Here is a 19,133-nt window from a genome sequence, read left to right on the forward strand (position 1 = left end):
GGGTAGAGGGCCAGAGTTACAATCCTGCAACACAGGCCCAGACATTCCTTATTCCTGATTCGGAGAATTGATAAGGCATAAAGGTGAGTAATTATTTCTTCATACTTGATAGTATTAGTTTTAGCTTTTAATTCATAGTGAGAGGTCAAGACTCAAGATGTCACAGTCAAACATGGGTGAGACTCCTCAGGGTGGTGAAGGGATTGAGATGTCACACAAGGGTGAGACTGAGACTCCTCAGGGTGGTGAAGGGATTGGGATGTCAGACAAGGGTAAGACTCCCCAGGGTGGTGAAACTGAAGGGATTGAGAGGCCATCAAAATGCCCAAAACCTAAACTTAAAGATACTACCATAAAGTCTTTCTTTGGAATTGGCAAAGTTTCTGGTCCATCAACTTCTATAGTTGCAGAATCCATTCACAGTAGCTCACCACCACCACAAGGTGGGATTGTCATTGAGTTAAATGCATCAAATGAGGATGACAATACTGACACGACAGAAGATGTTGTAAGGGATACACACAGTGAGATAATTCACTTGGATGCAAATGCTATTATTGAAGATGATGTTGGTAGGAAGATAAGAAAAAGGAAAGTAAAACTAGGGTGAGAGTGGGAGATAAAAAGGAGTTTTAAGATTGATTGGGTAGCAAAGTACCCATTCATTGAACCGGTCCCAAACAATGATGAACAATGAGCAGAGTGCAGGCGTAAGATTTGTAGCTAGAAAACTAAAAGAGAGAAGAAGATGTACCTAAAGCTTGACACCATAGAAAAGAATATTGGTAAGGCTTATGAAAAACAGATCATAGACGAAAAGGAAACACGAGTAGTAATATGGAAATCAAAGGAAGAATGTCTTCACGTTAAGTATGTCGTGGAATATGAAGAGCATAACCACAAAATGACACTGATTGGTAATAGTGTATTTGGAAATACAATAAAGGTTGGGCTTGAACATGCAGTGAAAGATGCAAAACTGGCAAAGATTGTTTAGATGAGTGTTGTTTTTCATATTATGTCGAGAGGGCATCCTATGAAAGATTTCCCAGAATTTAGTAATTTATTATCTTTTTTTAATGTTCCTCACTATCCTATATAACATCGGTCAATAAACACTGGATGGGAAATGGAAAATTGTCTTGCTGAGGTGGAAAAGAAAAATTTACAAGAGAGTGTAAAAGAGTCAAATTTCATTTCATTAGCCATAGATGAAGTTACTGTGGTAGATAACACTACTTGTGTTTGTATGCATGTGTATACCATAAAAGAACATGTCCGCCGAGCTCATCTACTCTAAGTTAGAAAAATGAGGGGCAATTCAAGAACAGAAAATTTATATTTGGAAGTTAAGAAACCTTTGAATGAAATTGCTAGTATGGATGACATGACAATTGCATGAAGTTAGTGTGTGTTGGAGCTGATGGAGCTGTAGTAATGCAAGGTCAAAGGACCGGTCTTTGCGCAAGATTACAAACTAGTATTGCACCATACATGGTTGGCATTCAATGCATGGCCCATTGAATGAATTTAGCATATAGAATTGTAAGAAATTTTCCTACAATGTCAAAAGTTGAAGATCTAATCCACGAGCTCCACTCATACTTCTGTCGACGTCCTAAACGTTTTGCAGAATTTTAGATTTTTGCTAAGGGATTAACAAGAGGAAACAAGCTTCTCAGGGATGTTGAGACTAGATGGATCTCCATGAATGGACTAGTGGAATGAGTTCTAATAGAATATCAATCCTTGATCGAACTAATGTATGAGCAACACCTCATAGTAGACATAGCTCCTGATCTCTTACATAAGTTAAGTGATATAGAGACTCTGTTAACTTTAGCTAGTCTTCTCCCCATGCTGGATTCAATGAACAAACTTGTTGAGAAATCCCAAGACAAAACTATGTATATCAATGAGTATAGCACTCTACGTAAAATGACATGCTTGAGCCTAGATGGTCTATATTCAGATCTAACAAGATGAAGCCCAAATTTTTTAGGTGGCGGATAATTATAGATTTGAATCATGCTTAAAATTGTTTACATTTCAATACAAAAAATGAGTTATGTGTCTTTGTAAAAGGATTTCAGATACCAATGAACCAATCTAAGACAGGCAAGCAAGGCAGAGCACTACCGGTTCAAAAGGAAGATTTTGATAGGATTGTTAAATCTATTAGTGATAATTTGAAGTCTATTTCATATGAACTTTCAACTGAGATTCATGAAAGATTCCCTTGAGAATAAATACTTGAAGCCATGGCCTGTGTGTATCCTCAATTTTGGTATTCAATTGGAGATAATCCAAATAACGCAAAGATGTATCATAAAAAACTATAGGAATTGATGTTGACATATTCAAAAGATGCATATTTCAATGAACAACCAATAGAAGGAATTTTAAATTTAGATCAACTTAGAAAACAATGTAAACAATTTGCATTGGTTATGAAATAACAGTTGGTTAACTTGGAGAATCCATTTGAACTTGGATCAATCATAAGGCTTTGGAAAAGGATAGATCAAAGTGAAGCATTGCGTATTGCAATACCAAAATATTTGAAACTTGTTGATTTATGTCAAACAATGATATTGGGGTCAGTGGAAGATGAGAGATTTTTTGGTGCATTAGGGCTTTTGAATTCAAAGATCAGAAACAAAATAGACAAGAATTTGGAAACTTGCTTGAGGTTATTTGTAACCCAGTATAATGTTAGAGATTTTCTATATGATAGGGCACTAGAAATCTAGAATTCCATGCATGACAAATGAGGGGTGTGCAACACTTTAAAAGATGGTGGTGCTACTGCTAGTGCTAGGGCTGAGACAAATGAATATGATGGATCGCAGACTCAGAGTCAACATGAAGACGAAGACATTTTTGAATACCTGACTCAGAATGAAGATGAACTTGTTAGTACTAGTCAGTTTCTGGATCTTGAGTCCATTTGGGATATAGAAGCCTCAGAGTGAGTCACTCAAGTGAATTAGCAGTCAATTTATAGGTATTTATAATTATACTACAGTTCTTGAGTCATATTACAATTTCAATTTGCAAAATTGCAATACTATAGTTGCCATTGATGATTTTTGATATTGTATTCCTTGAATTTGTCAATCAGAATGGATACTTATTTCATATTTTTAATTGCGAATTTGAATTATTAGTAAACAATTGAATTATTAGTAAATTGGTATTTGGTTCCACATTATGTTGAACATGAAATGCAACAATTTGTATCACAAGATCCATAAATTAATAGTATTGCATAACTGTTACTGCTATAACCTTTCTACTGTTCTATATTAAATGCTTAACATGATGTTCATGGCGATTAGGGTTTTGTGTTTATTTTTTGTCTTAGTTGGCTAGTAAACCGAAGTTGTCATGCATTGAAAATTTGAGTTGTCCTCTCTTTATTTGTCCATGTCAAATTCAAGTGTGGTCAAATGGTTGGTCAGACATGTTTAATGTTTCATCTCTAACTCGCAGATAAATTTCATGTTTAACAATTTAAGTGGTGACTTAGTGAGTGTTGGTTTGGGTTTAAATCGCGAGGTCTCTAGTTTTTTGAGTGTTAGCATTTTATGTTAGCGAGCTAGAGATTGTTAAGGAAATTGCTTTGGTTGCGAGGTCTCAAATTGGTTTGATGCCATGCATTATACCCATCAGAGTTAGCGAGTAACTACTAAGTCATTAATGGTCTATGTGCCACTACTCGCGCCTGTTTATGACGATAAATTAACATAAAACATCGATTTTTGTTGGTACTTGCTGGGTCATTATGATCAAGAGATAAAAAGTTTTGAGATTTTATGGTTATCGCTAGCTTATAGGTCCTTTATCATCAAGTGAGTTTAAGTCGCGAGCTTGCGAGTACTGGAAGATTTTAGTTGTCGCTACCTCTCAAGATGTTTTGCACTTGACCATTTTATGTTGTGAGGTTGTGACTGGGTGTGATTTTATGTTGTCACAAGGTCACGAGGTGTTCGTGGTTAAGTCATTTTAATTTGCAATCATGCGATGTGGTTGGTATCACAGCTTAGTTGGTTTTGTCGCTTGCTCGCAGGTTTTGAAGTTGTTTAGCATTTTAAGTTGCGATCTGGAGACAAGTAAGTTTTGGTCTGATTTTGTGGTCATCGCATGCTCATGGGTTTGTAAGTTTTAAGTCAAAAAGTGTTGTGAGCATGTGATGGCAGTTAAGTGCCTTGTTGTCATGGGATCGCAAGGGTTTAAGTCAAGTTAAGTTTCTAGTTGCAGGCTTGCAATGAAATAAGTTATTTTGTTAGATTTGCAATGGTCGCCAACTCGCATGTAAAGAAAGAAAATTACAAATGTTGTTGCGAGGTTGTGACTGAAGAGCTTGATGAAGATCAACGGCTATCGCTCACTCATGCGAGCTTGTGATTAAGAGGATTTGGTAGCATTGTCGCTAACTCGCTGGTTCCTTTCCAAATTGTTATAACCAGTTGCGAGTGTGCAATTAAAGATGGGGATTGACACATGGACTTGTTTGCCAAGTTCTTTAATAGTTTTGAATGGCAATCGCCAATCAAATGCTACAGTAGCTACTGCTAGTTCATGCAAGTGTGGCAATTAATATTAATGAGACTTGAGAGAAGTGACGGTGCCCAAATACCATAAATTGTATGATGGAGCCAAGATTTTGACATTTGTATAATTGCATTAATGCCACACTAGCTAGTTCATGCAAGTGTGGTAAATGGAAATTAATGAGACTCGAGAGAAGTGACAGTGCCCAAATACCATTTTATGTTGTGAGGTTGCAACTGGGTGTGATTTTATGTTATCGCAAGGTTGTGAGGTGTTCGCAGTTAAGTCATTTTAATTTGCGATCATGCGATGTGGTTGGTATCACAACTTAGTTAGTTTCATCGCTTTCTTGCAGGTTTTGAAGTTGTTCAGCATTTTAAGTTGTGATTTGGTGATAGGTAAGTTTTGGTCTGATTTTGTGGTCATCACATGCTCGCGGGTTTGTAAGTCTTAAGTCAAAAAGTGTTGCGAGCATGCGATGACGGTTAAGTGTCTTGTTGTCATGGGATTGCAAGGGTTTAAGTCAAGTTAAGTTTCTAGTTGTGAGCTTGCGATGAAATAAGTTGTTTTGTTAGATTTGCAATGGTCGCCAGCTCGTAGGTAAAGAAAGAATATTACAAATGTTGTTGCGAGGTTGCGATTGAAGGGCTTGATGAAGATCAACGGTTGTCGCTCACTCATGAGATTTTTTGAGGATTCGTAAAAGGGGTTGAGAGCTTGCGATTAAGAGGATTTGTGACTAACTAGATAACAGGTGGACTTGTTTGCCGGGTTCTATAAAGGTTTTGAATGGCAATCGCCAATCAAATAGAAGGGCATGAATTCAAATTTAGCTCGAGTACTTCATCTTTGAAGTTTGAAATTTGAATTAATGCCAGAGTAGCTAGTTCATGCAAGTGTGGCAATTAATGATACTTGAGACTTGAGAGAAGTGACGGTGCCCAAATAACATAAATTGCATGATCGAGCCAAGATTTTGTATAATTGCATTAATTAATTCTATCTTTGAGGTAATCCAATGAATTGAGCTCTGCAACAACGTTGGAGAATTCGGAGTGTTGGGTGTGGGAAAATTTCAGAAAATTTCAGTGAATACCTAGATTCCATAAGGATTAAGCTTTGATGATGATGGTGACTTATACCGGAGAGGAGTACATTGTAATTAAATAATTGAAATATGTTAATTCTTATCTACTTTGAATCAGTTAAAAAATTTATTCAGAAGAATAATTTGGGTTAGGCAAGACAAGGGTATTGGTTATAGATTTCTTGATTTTCTTCAAATTTTCTTTAGATTCTAGCATTCATTTAGTTTTGTCATCTTTCTTCATGTGATTCAAAAATCTTACATGAAATCCTCCTAAGGCATAAGGAACCATGCATTTATTTCAATCGAAAGTAAATTTTTAAAATAATTGAAAGAAATACTTTAGGCAAATAATTCAAGAGAGGGTATTTCAATCAACGTAACAAAATAGAGTCTATTTTCAAGCAATCTTTATGAAACAACAAAAGAATATCTCAAATCATTCATTAAAAATATTAATCTTATCAAATACATTTATGAATAGATTTACAGATTTTTTTACATTCTTTTGAATGACATGAAGAAAGATGTCAAAACTAAATGAATTCTAGAATCTAAAGAAAACTTTGAAGAAAATCAAGAAATCTATAACCAATACCCTTGTCTTGCCTAAGCCAAATATTCCTTTTGAATATTTTTTTTAAATGATTCAAAGGAGATAAGAATTAACACATTTCAATTATTTAATTACAATGTACTCCTCTCTGGTATAAGTCACCATCATCATCAAAGCTTAATCCATATGGAATCTAGGTATTCACTTTTATATGTAAATATTTGAATGTCTAAAACTTATAAGAACATCACATCTTTAACTGAATAAATCAGACACTGAATAAATTATTTATTCAAATTGATAGCCCAGCTACCACCTCATGAGTTACAATGCACTTTACATTACATGGATAATATATCATGTTGGTGGAGCAGCTACAGCGACAACAGCTACAAAGCACTCCACAATAAGACACTTTACAAGATCAATTTTAACTTGTTGAAAAGTAGAAACATCAAACTAAATCTTATTAACAATGGGGTAAACTAAGGGGAGAGAATTGTCAGCATCCTGCTCAAACACGAAAACACAAACGAAACACAGCAAACTAAGCTGGATTATTTCATGAGACGAGAAAAGAAGTAAGAGCAGTTGTAAATTAGCATGAAGCGTCGCAAAATCCAATTCCGCTGCCACAGTCACCGATTTTGCAGCACTTAGGGCTGCCTGCGTATCCTGTACAACCCCCATCGTTTGTGCACAGGTATTTAAAGCATGGTCCTCCTTGTGCTGAAGCCACGCTAATACTCACCATTATTATTACTGCCATTAACACTATCACCACCAATTTGGCGCTACCCATTTTCACTGCCATTTTTCCTTCTTGCCTTGCTTTTGGCCAAAACGAATGATAGAAGATGGCTTAGTTGAGTTTGACATGCTTGTTTAATGCAACGTCATTAAATAGCACATTGATATGATTGTCCTACAGCCTGCTCATTCTCATCGTCTATGTTTTCATTGCCAACTCCGCTGGCAACTGGCAATTTAACCTTTTTCTTTCTACCTGAAAACGAGAGGAATATACGGAGACAATGAAATGTTCAATGGCAAAGCTGTTGTTGACACAGAAGAAACACATAAAATTCTCATCATATAGGAAGGAAATAAAAATCTCTCTTATAAAACCGAGAAAAGCATTACTGTCGCCTGCTGACAGGCCTGCGCATATTATAGCTTTTATGTCTCTCATGTTTACAAGGAAACTATTTCAAAGGCCCTAAACACTTTGTTTTCATCTTGTTTTTACCTGCTAAGTGTGTTGAGTGCTAAGTCTTGGGTTTGTTTCTACCTTATCACTATGTTTTATGTGTATCTTTCCATAATGGGTGGGGACATGGTTATAATTAATCCCAATGTTCAAACCGATTTCAAAAATGACCTACGGTTTGGCATGTTTTTAATTAAGGAGGGCTAAATAGTTTTTATAGGGGTTTAAAGGGTAGGAAAAAATTATTTTAATCTAATTCACTAAATCTTAGGATGAGAAGAAGGTCACCATGGGTGGTGTTTCATTTGATGTAAATAAAGAATTCATTATTTTTGCTATGGGCCTCTCAACCAAGGACAAGAAGTGGTAGAGGCAAAGTTATGTGCCGAACAATGAGAGTTTGGCTCAATTCTTTAGGGGAAAAGTAGAACCTATGAAGATTCAAGGGGAGTTTGCTAATGATAAACTACCTGAGCCATGGAATAAGGTGTGCTTAATGATTATAAATTTTTTACCCTAGAAAGTAGGTTTAAGGCCAGATATATTTATCATTTTCCTATATTAAATCACTTTTGTATCGATGACTTGCTCTCATTTCCTTTCTTCCTAATTATCTCCCTCAAAAGCTCTGTTCTTGAAGCCTTGGAGATGGCTAGAACTCTTGGTCAAAAACTTATTCCACTCTATCAGGGCTTAATTTTTTACCTGTATCATTTCCACCTTTCTCTAATGCCCCCTCGAACAACTATTATCAAAGGAGAATGAAGCCCCAAAATCTATCTAGACCCTTCTAGATATTATTCTTATTACCCAGGCGTGAAAAAAAGAAACATTTGAAGTTACCCCTGTCTGCCAAAATTTATTGACATCTTGGCTCCCCTGTGACTCCTAATCTTCCCTCTATGACAATTAATCAATAGTCCACCTCCCCTAGGGTTGATAAGATGAGGAAGGCACAAGGACTCCCTCCTCCTACTAAAAAACAAAGGCCAATAGTGGGTTTGAAATGGAGGTTGGGGAGGTTTTTAGTAAAAGTGTTAGTTCCTATTGTAGGCATTCTAAAAGATTGGTGGAACGCTTGAAGTGTATTGCTGCAGAGAAGAATTCGGTAGGGTACGGCAAAGATTTTGAGGAGGAGGACTCTTCTAAGAATTTATAGGAAAAGTGTGTTGAAGAGATTAAAGATGACACATGAAAAGCTAATAGCTCAACTAAGTTTACCAATGAGGGTTTAATAGACTAGAGTCACAAGAATGAACCCTTGGACCTTACCCAAGACATGATGTTGGGAGAGGTGGAGAAAAAAGGAGATAGTGTAAGTAATTGTGCCACATGTAGGCCTATGGTAGAGGATTTGGATGCAATAAAAAAATGTGATGAAGCTAGAACAAAAGATGGTGAGTATCTCCAGGTTTAGCCTACATGTGATGCATAGTTTGGCCACCTTAATGTGCTCGATGTAGAAGAAGATTCTTGGAAAGGATGTAAAAAATGAAGGAAACTACAAGGAATGGTTCAAGTTACTTACTAAAGACTGGAGCAATGTGCTCAAGTAGTCTATTGAAGCTATTCATTTGTGGTCTTTTTTTTGTCTCAAGATAGTTCTAGAACTCTAGTTCATTTTATATATGCTACTAAGACTCTTTAATCTTTTTAGTTACTATTAGTTTTTCTTGTTAGTATATTTCTGAAGTGTTGTTTCTGCTAATATTTCCAATGGATTGTTAGTGTAAAACAACCAACACCCTTTGTTTTTTTCTTGTTAATAGATAAAACAACTAGAATTTTTATTTAATTAATAAGGCAAATTTTACTAAATGAAGTAATTGTGAAAAAAATAACCTTTATTTATTTGCATTTGATTTTATAATTTTTATAAGTTAATTATATTTAAGAAAAATTACTTAATTAAATATTTTATTTAGCTTATTTTATAGATTAATTTTCTCAATCATTTAATTAATTAATATTTAAAAAAAAAATCAATAAAACCAAAAAACAATTAATTTAAACTATAATAAAATAAAAAATTCAAAGACATTAGCAACAAAACTCATCTTACTAAATTAGATTAAAATAGTTCCCTTTCTTCTAATGTAAGAAAAACTAATTACTTCCACATGACTTCATATTTAATGATGTCATTAAGATTTATAAAAGCATGTAGAGAGAGAAGCAAGGGAAAGAGAAGAAGGGCTAAGACAAACCCAACGTAAACCATTTTATTTTATTTTACTTTGTTGAATGTGTTTTGTATTTCCTCTCTTATTTTGTCTTCTATTTATTTTGTTTATTTTAGCTACTCCTCCCATGCCCCTCCCCCTCTCTTATTTCCTATGTATGTATGTATGTATGTATGTATGTATGTATAGTTTTGTAAATGTTTTTGACAATATAGAATATAGAATCACGGATTTTTAAGAGACTTGTTTTTAGAAAGCATATTAACAATGGTAGAAAATAATAGGAGGTCTATAATGGCTAAGAAAGTTATTCAATATAGGCACACCATATTATCATGACCCGCATAAAGAGAACATGCCTCCAAAACTATAAGATTGAAGTGTTTTCATCCCCCTATGCCCTTCCATTTTTTTGAACTTACAAAAAATAAAACCTAAATAAATATAAATATATTTATATTTACAATTTGAACACACTCTATCTCTCATGTATGTATATTTGCATTCATGGACAACAATATTGAAAGAGAAAATCAAAGAATCTAACATATACATAATTTTGTTTGTATATATATATATTTTTCACAATAGCTAGATTTCTTATATATATACATATGTCATTTTTCTGCAATGTTTAAACAATTAATGTAAGTAAGTTTTCTTAAGCTATATTTATTTGATGCAAAAGCATATAGGTCCATAGGAAATCTTGCATGTTGTAATGGTGAAAAAGGGTGATGGGGGAATCAAGAGGAAAGCTTTTCTCTCCTCAAGAAAAGGACTGAAAGTTTCACAAAATATTCCCTTCAACCTCTCATACACATTACATTTAAAATAGGGGGGAGAATTCAATAGATCCAATCTCAATAGAAAGAGATTGAATGCTAAGTGAATTGAAAATGAATTTGGAAGGTGGAAGTAACCCCTCTTTTAAAATGGATAAGTTGAATTATGCGATTTAGGACTAAATGTAAAAGTGACAAAGAAATTATTATAAGCTGAGATAGAAATGCCGAATGAAGTTGTGGACGTGGAATTAGCAGTAAAAGGCCGAGACGAAGCTCCCCTACAAATTTGGGTGAAAGTTGTCCAAACCATGTTGAAAGTGTACTCGGTCCTCTGAAAAATCTGCACACCAAAAAGGGTTTTTTCATCTCTGAAAATGAAGTCCAAATCTGCAAATATAGTTGCGCACCTGCAACCTACACACAGAAAGGAGAGGAAATGTTGTTGGGATTGGGGGTTGTCCTTCAGGTCAGACCCGGGTTTTGGAATTAACCAAATGATGAAAAGTACTTGCAAGTAAATGAAAGTAAATGACTGAAATAGAATTCACCTCAAGAGAGGAAGCAATTAAAATATTGATAAAATTGTTTGAAAGGATATGTAGAATTTAATGTCAAGAGAGATATCCACTTCAATGGTTGAATCCTTGACTTGAATTCAACACCTAGCCTTGAAAGGAGACTTGAGATGCTCAATGGATGCTTGAATGGAAACTTGAATTCTTGAATGCTTGATTTTTCTTAATATCAGAATTACCACTTTATGTATGTCTTTTATGCAAATAGGAGAGAAGAATGCATCTTATATATTTGTCAATTAGGGTTCTTTGACATATTTTTCATCTTAGGTCAACATAGGGAAACCTTTCCCGCTTCCCATTTGACAAGCCCAATGTAGGTTTAATCCAAAGGGGGCTGAAAATAGGGCAAGGACAGGGATGCCATGACCCTGTTCTAGGAGGACAGAGGCGCCACGCCCTTATCCTGCCCTAATTCAGGATAGGAAATGGCAAAAGGAAGTGCAAGATGCAAGGAAATGCAAGTTTCAGGAGGTGTGAGCATGTCTTGAGTCTCCAATCAGGCTCAGGGATTCATTTCGCCAATGTGAAGACCCAAATGCAATCAAAAATTGCAATGTCACAATTTAATGATGCTACACATGCCAAATATATTTGGCAACCATTTATATTTTATCTTGATATAGAAGGATATTTTTAATTTGTCATATTGGTGTGGTATTCCTTTTTTAGCATAGGATTTTATTTGTGAAGACAACCTAATACTAGCTACACAAGATCAATCAACAAATTAGGAAAATAATTTATTTACAAAATAAATAAAATATAGTGTAAAATGGCTCTAAGAAGTGTTTCAAGAGGTCATTTTATATGCTTTGACCAATTTTAAAGAGAACAATTACTTTAAAGAGGAACTTATTAGAAAATTAAATTCCTTGATATTTTTTGGAATGCATTGCAAAATTAATTGAATTAATGAATTTTTATTGTCCTTTTATTGCTCCAATAAAATTAAGGTCAATTTTGTAATCAAAGGAATCAAAATAATTACCAACTAAAATAGAATGAAAATGAATTATGACTTGCTGGACTAAATTGAGGGAAACGAATCCATTACTTTGTAATGGAAGCCTACAATAGAAATGGGATTCCTAAGGGGTTAATTAACCAACAATTAGTTAAAATAGAATTTTTATTGTAGGTTTAAGATGTTAAAAATAAGAGTAAAAACCCAATGTGCAACTTGAGAATGAATTATTAAGACAAGACGTGGAATTGAAATTAAAATGTGGGAGATTTTAATGAAGTTTAAAGTGATAAAAGAAAGGATTTTTGGCACCAAAAGTGTTTGAAGATGTAAATTTAAGATTTTGTTGATTTTTATGATGCATTTCCTCCGTCTTCATTTTGATATAGATAAAGCCCTGTACCATAACAAAAAGAAAAATTATGATAGGCTCATATGACAACAAGCTACCAGAAGGGCATGCTAAGGGAATATCTCACAAGCCATGAGACAACCCAAGCAACATTGAAAAAGGAAAACCCTCGTTTTCATTTCAGAGGCTTTTTATTGGAGCCCAAACCGGTGGAAAAAGAAGTCCCAAGTAGCTCAAACTACCTAATCAAAATAGATGAGTATAGGAATGCATCCCAAACCATCTTAACAGCCACTCTTAAGCTAGCAAAAGACCAACCAAGAGGTAAATAAATAGCCAAAAGATTTTGAAAGGCTTTTTGTGAACTTATTCCAATAGGGTTGTTAAAAAAACCAACAAAGACCACCTCAATAGGCCATCTATCAACATACACAGTAGGGAGCAAAGTCCCAATAAGGAAAAACATAGGGAAAAAAGCCCCAACCAATATACTAAAGATAAAATAAACCTAGCACCATCTCAGAATGAGAGGTCTTGTAGGAAACATCCCAGCAAGACACAGTAGAGTTCAAGCACCAAAGTAGACACATAGAAAATAGAGCCCTCTTTAATTAAGTGCCTGAAGGGTAACCAACCCACAACACGTATCCAAAGTTCACCCACTTCAGCACAAGAAGAGAAACCATTGAGAAGAGCACCAACATCTTGAAGAGAAAGTGAAAAACCCCACAAACACCCATCAATAAGAACCTTCCCGAACACAACATCTTCAAGACCTACCTCCATAGGGTCACTCAAAGCAGCAAAATAAATACACCACCAGAACCCTTGCCAAGAAGGAAGTGACCACTAGAAACCCGACTCTTAGAGGAGAAGATGAGACAATCCCATCCAGGAAGCCCACAACACTAAAGGGCACTCCCCTGTTTAGTAAACAAGCCTCCCTTAATAAGACCAAAAAGATAGAATAGAGGATCTCTAACCCACAAAGCACAAAGAATGTGTAGAGGGACCGAAAAGACAGAAACCACAACCATCTACAAAACACCCATTAACGAGTACAAATCTTGATGAGGAGTAACCACCATAGCACACCACTACACAACATCCAAAGAGAAAACAAAAATCCCAATAAAGAGCCCCACAAAAGAATTTGACCCAATAATGGCTTGCAAAAAATCCATCATATATGCCCTAGAAATTAGTATGAAAGCCACCAAACAAAAGTCTAAGGGCAAGAGAAAGGTGGGGATCCTCAAAGTGAGAAACCCATGAGCATCTCCAAGAGTGATGCCTGTAGAGAACTCTTGCCAAAATACATAGGCCACTTGGAAGCCAAAAGAAAGGGTGAGCCAAAGGAACAGGGGCCACGTCGACACCCACCATGGGCCCACAAGAAAGAGACAATCCCTCCACAAGCTACTCAAAACAGACGAAATATGAACAATCCACATGTAGTGTAGGGAACGGATACCCACGAGGCCCATGAGAAATACAAGCATAGACACACCATGACCACCAGACACAAGCCGCCATCATGAACAACATGTCACTCATGCCCTCCATAGAAGCTTCAAGCCCATAAAATATGATCATGCTATTCATGTTGGAGAAAACTGAGGAAAGCCCAAACTCATGCTAGAGGCTCAAGAGGTAGCCATCGGCAACCACCAAGGCACATAGAGAAAGTCTAGTCCCCAAGGTCCTCAAATGTTGGAGGCCGGGTAGGAGAAGGGGCCAACCATCATGGAACAAATATATCATGCCAAAAGTCAAGAGAAGAGCATGAAGGAAGACTCCACACACCATGCCAAATGCCAAGAGTAGGGCATGAAGGAAGATCTGATACCCACCAGTAGAACACTCCACATGATGCCAGGAAAAAAGATCAGACCATAGGCCAAAAAATTAGGGTCCAAGCCAACAAAAAAAGGGGGAATGAAAGAAAGACACCCTCAAAACCAAGGGTCATACGACCTAGAACCAGGGGAAAATATAGGCACCAGAGCAGGCCACCCAAAACCCCCCACCATCATCTTTATCAACCTCATCCTCATCATCTACATCGTCTGCATTATCCCGAGAAACACCATTTCCTCCATCTTCATTGGCATATAGGTATAATCATGTTTTAACAAAATAAACTTTATATTTTTAATATATTAATGTAATTGAGTAGAGAGTTGTTTGGGTTGATGGTTTGATAAAGCCCTCTATCCTTGAGCTGGATCAATATTATTAAATATTTATATGCTAAAGCCTATATAAATAATCTAAAATAAAATGGTGTTCACAATTGCTTAAACATATATGAGAATTGAGATGGAAGGTGTAATTTTGTGCACATTTCATATGACAGCTCCTTTAGATTCTCTCACATGTATGAAGTTGTAATTCCTCCCCTTAGGAAGAAACAAAACCAAAGGTGTATGAATGAAGCCTTCCCAATCTTGAAAAACAAATATAAGAGAAAATCTCAAAATGTATTGAGTCTATAAAAGCTACCCCTTCCAAGTTACCCCTTCCAAGTTAGGTCTACTAGGCCACAATGCTAAAAAATAGAATCTAATATCTGGTGAAGATGAATATAGAACAAGATCCATAGACTCAAGTGTCTCCTCTAAAGATAGATACCTCCTCCGAATGTTGCACATAAGTATCCACAGTCGCATCAAATTCAAAAGAATGATCATGTAGAGAGTGACCAAGAGGGTTAGAGTTCTCCCTTTCAACAAATAATGAAGGATCATCTTCATCAAAGAGAAGATAAATATCATTACTGGTGTTAGACAAATATGCAAGATACAACTCCAGAAAAAAAAAAACCTACAATGTCTATCAAGTAGTTATCCCAAGGAACTATATATGGAAGACAATGTATATCTTGTTGCACTGAATCACAAGAAGCCAAAATTGTAGCAATACAATCTAATCATCAGGAGAAATAGTTGATGTGATCTCAATAGGATGAGATGAAATTCAATGCGCAAGATCTGGATCACATGTGAGAATACCTAGGTTCAAGTAACCAAAGTTCTCCTCAATATCTGAATCCATGCTAGAAGTTTGATCATTATCTAAAGAATAGAATTGATAACTTGTAGGAACAAAGTTTTAAAAGGAGTACAATTGAGATGCATGATCCACCATCCTTGTAGCAATTATCTCTCCACTCTGCAAGTCTCTGACGATAATTGAATTAGGAGTGAACTCAATAGTCATCCTTGTTTCACCATGAGTGACTTGATAGATGGAAAGGGGATTATTTATTAAGTGAGGTACACATGACACATCATTGAAGGTTTCATCCCAAATATTAGTAGATCCCTTCCTAATTAAATTGATATATTTATAATTTCCCATCAAAATAGGCAAAAATTTGCTAGGCAACAATGAGAACATGGACTGGGAAGATGTCATGGGATGACAAGCTCCTAATCTAGAAGCCATCTCCCTAAGTCATGAGCTATAGTAGCATAAAGAGCTCATCCTTTGTTCTTACCTATCCCAAAAATGTGACTCTTTTTCTTGTCAAATCCTATTTGTCATGAAACATAATCAAAAGTAAACAATCTTGAAGGAAAACTGATTCTATTATTCTCAAGAAGATGCTTCAATTCATCAATATCCTTCTTATAAAAATAGTGTTCTACATGTCCTAACTTCTTGCAATATGGACAAGTAGGCTTCTACTTCATAAATGATTCCCCTTGAGAGGGAGATGATTCAAATTCTTTGTTCATCTTGTTCATTTTCTTCTTTTGATTCTTATAAGGATTCCCTATTTCTTTCTTTATCTTATGCTCCACTACGACCAATTTTTGGTGTGTAGAAGACTTATTAGACCTATGTGAATTAACGTTTCTTTCTCTTGGATTAAGAGATATGCAAAATCATCAAACTTAGGATCAACATATATCATGTTCCCATTGAAAGACTATGTGTATGAAAGTGAGAAATAAAAACTAAATACGCAGGACCAAGCTTGGATAACACATTGAGAACAAATTGTAAATTCTGTTTTTGAATATTGTACTCCTTTAGCTATGTTTTGAATTTATTGATTTTGAAGATGTAGCCTTGGATGTGGTCAAAATTACCTGGATCAAGACTCATTTAATCATTACCTATTTGATAATCCCCAATCTTCTCACCTTCACTGTACGAATTTTCAAAAGTCTCCCATGCCTCCTTAGGTGTTTTAAATGATTCATTATGAAACTAAAAATCAAATAAGACTAATTTGAACATATACATATAATTGTTTTCTCCCTTTTACTCTCGCATTTTGATAATGCATTATGATCAGTTGGTTGAGAAATCATTTCCTTTAGATAGCCAATATAATCCTTTCCCTTGAGATAATTCAATATTGATTTCTTCCATGATGCATAATTATCTGATGTTAGGAGTTCAATTTGATTTTTTTGCATCATTAGAACACAAAACCATGCATAAGATTTCAATCAACCACTACAAGCTTACCCCTCAAATTCATTGAATCAATGAACCCACCTCCCCCAGCCCCAAAAGAAATGATTTGACAACATATTGATTTCTATAAATAATAGGCGCCCCATTTAAAAATAGAAAATGGGTACCCTAAATGAAGGCAACTTTCTAAAAGACAAAACAAAAACAAATTTCAAATTTCAAATTTTAAACCAAATTATGCTTATTGAAATGATAAACAAACCTAAAAGACAATTACCTTTTTTAATGTAAGGAACCTCTATAAAAGAATATAATATATTCTTATGATTAAAACTAAAATATAAAATTAATATCATATTAGATGTTCTATATTTTTTTATTTTAAATAGAAAACTTTCTTATATTATAGATTAGATAAAGATTTGTTATATTTTTAAAAATATATTGATATAATTTTGAACAACATTAAATTATTAAAATACATAAAAAATAATTATTTAATAAAAGAAATTATAATAATACATTATTTAAGAAATATTAAGAAGAATGAATAGATCGTCTTTCACTAACATTGTACTGAAATTATTAAAATTATAATTAAATAATATTATAAAAAAATAATCATCCATGCTAACTTGGAAGAAAACCATTTTACTTCACATTTTGAGTAATCTAAAATACAAAGATAATAGATCAGTTGGTAGATCGACTACAACCTCAAGAGTTAGAATGCACTCCACAATACAAAATAAAAGATGAAGTTGGTGGCCCAGCTACCACCTGAAGACTTACAATGCACTGGACAATAAGAAACTTTACAACAACAATTTTAATTTGTTGGAAACTAGCAACATCAAATTAAACCTTACTAACAATTGGGTAAACAGAGGGAAGAGGATTGCCATCAGATTGCTCAACACACAAACAAAAATGAAACATAGCAATAAGGCGAAAACATTCGCCCCACCATATACTTTGTAGGAGGAAAACCACTGCTCAATTGGGTAAACTTTTTTTTTCTAGATTTTTTTTTTTTACTACTAAAACCAAGGAAAACATTCCCCCCACCATATACTTTGTAGGAGGAAAACCACTTCATGTGATATGAGGGACTTGAATTGATAAGGCTAGAATCATCACTAATAGTGCTAGAAAAAATAAACAAATCATAAAAGTCATATTTGGAAGAATTTGCATTTTTTTTCGTAACTCTAATTTCCTTCTTCCAATGTCCTTTTTTTTAGTAATTCCAACTCTTTGTCTACTCTTTCTAGGCGTCTTTGAACATCCTTTAGAATTTTAACTCTTTTATCTTTGTACCTTCCTTATGCACGCAAGGCATCTTGGGATCCAAAACTCATAAAATTTCTTCTCACCTCATCTAAAAATAAGTTTCCAATCAAGTTGTCCATCTTTGGCTCTATATTACGACTGGCAATTTCATCCTTACTTTGGCCAGTAATTACTTTCTTGAGAATTCCCTCGTTGCAAGATTCTTTAGTAGGTAATTGAAATATATAGTCTTGTATTGGATTTACTCATTGCCTTCCAGTTCAATTAAATCTTTCTCAAGACTTGTTAATAATTTTTTACAATATTTTAAAAATAATATTAGACATCAAATGAATAACTAATTTGATGCATTGTAAACATGATGTGAAAGATGATGTAACTAATTTTATAGGTAGTTATAAAACTTTGCATTAATAAATTTTTTATTCTATTTTGAATCTATTAATGTGCAAACAATTTTTAATTGGAAATTTACAATCGCAAAGTAGAGATAAGATATTGTTTATGAAACTTACTTCATTTGTATGCTTGTGCACATCTTTTTATGAATATCAACTTTAGTTAGTAAATATGATGGCTTATTCTCCGTCACTTAGTTGACCAATTTGATTAGGCTCCTCCATCCCCTTGAGCATGTTTTGTGAAATAAGGTGAATAAATCTTACTATATTATCTTTCTTATGTGATTACAATTTTTCGAATATTATTTAATCTGAAATAAACTTGTGGTTGAATCATTCAACACAAATACAAAATCATCATACCAAAGAAGCATAAGATTTATGTAAGGACTTTCACGTACAAAATATCAATTATATGAAAATAAAGATTAAACAAAGGAATGAAAAGCATTGTAATAATAACAAAGAGGAAACAATTTTAACGCAATTCACCCAAACTCTATCTTCATCCACCAAAGAGAAAGTCCAATATTATTATCTAGTAAATCAAACCGATTACAACCAGCAATCTATTGCAACTCAATACTGCTACAAAATGCTACAAAATTCATTACTGAAAACCCTAACCCTTAGCCATTTTATCAAGACTTATGTTGGTTACAAATTAAGGGTTACAATATGTAAGCCAATAGAAAAATATCACATGATGACTTGGGGGCACTACCCTCAA

This window comes from Cryptomeria japonica, chromosome 11, assembly GCF_030272615.1.
Source record: "Cryptomeria japonica chromosome 11, Sugi_1.0, whole genome shotgun sequence".
NCBI classification, from domain to species: domain Eukaryota; kingdom Viridiplantae; phylum Streptophyta; class Pinopsida; order Cupressales; family Cupressaceae; genus Cryptomeria; species Cryptomeria japonica.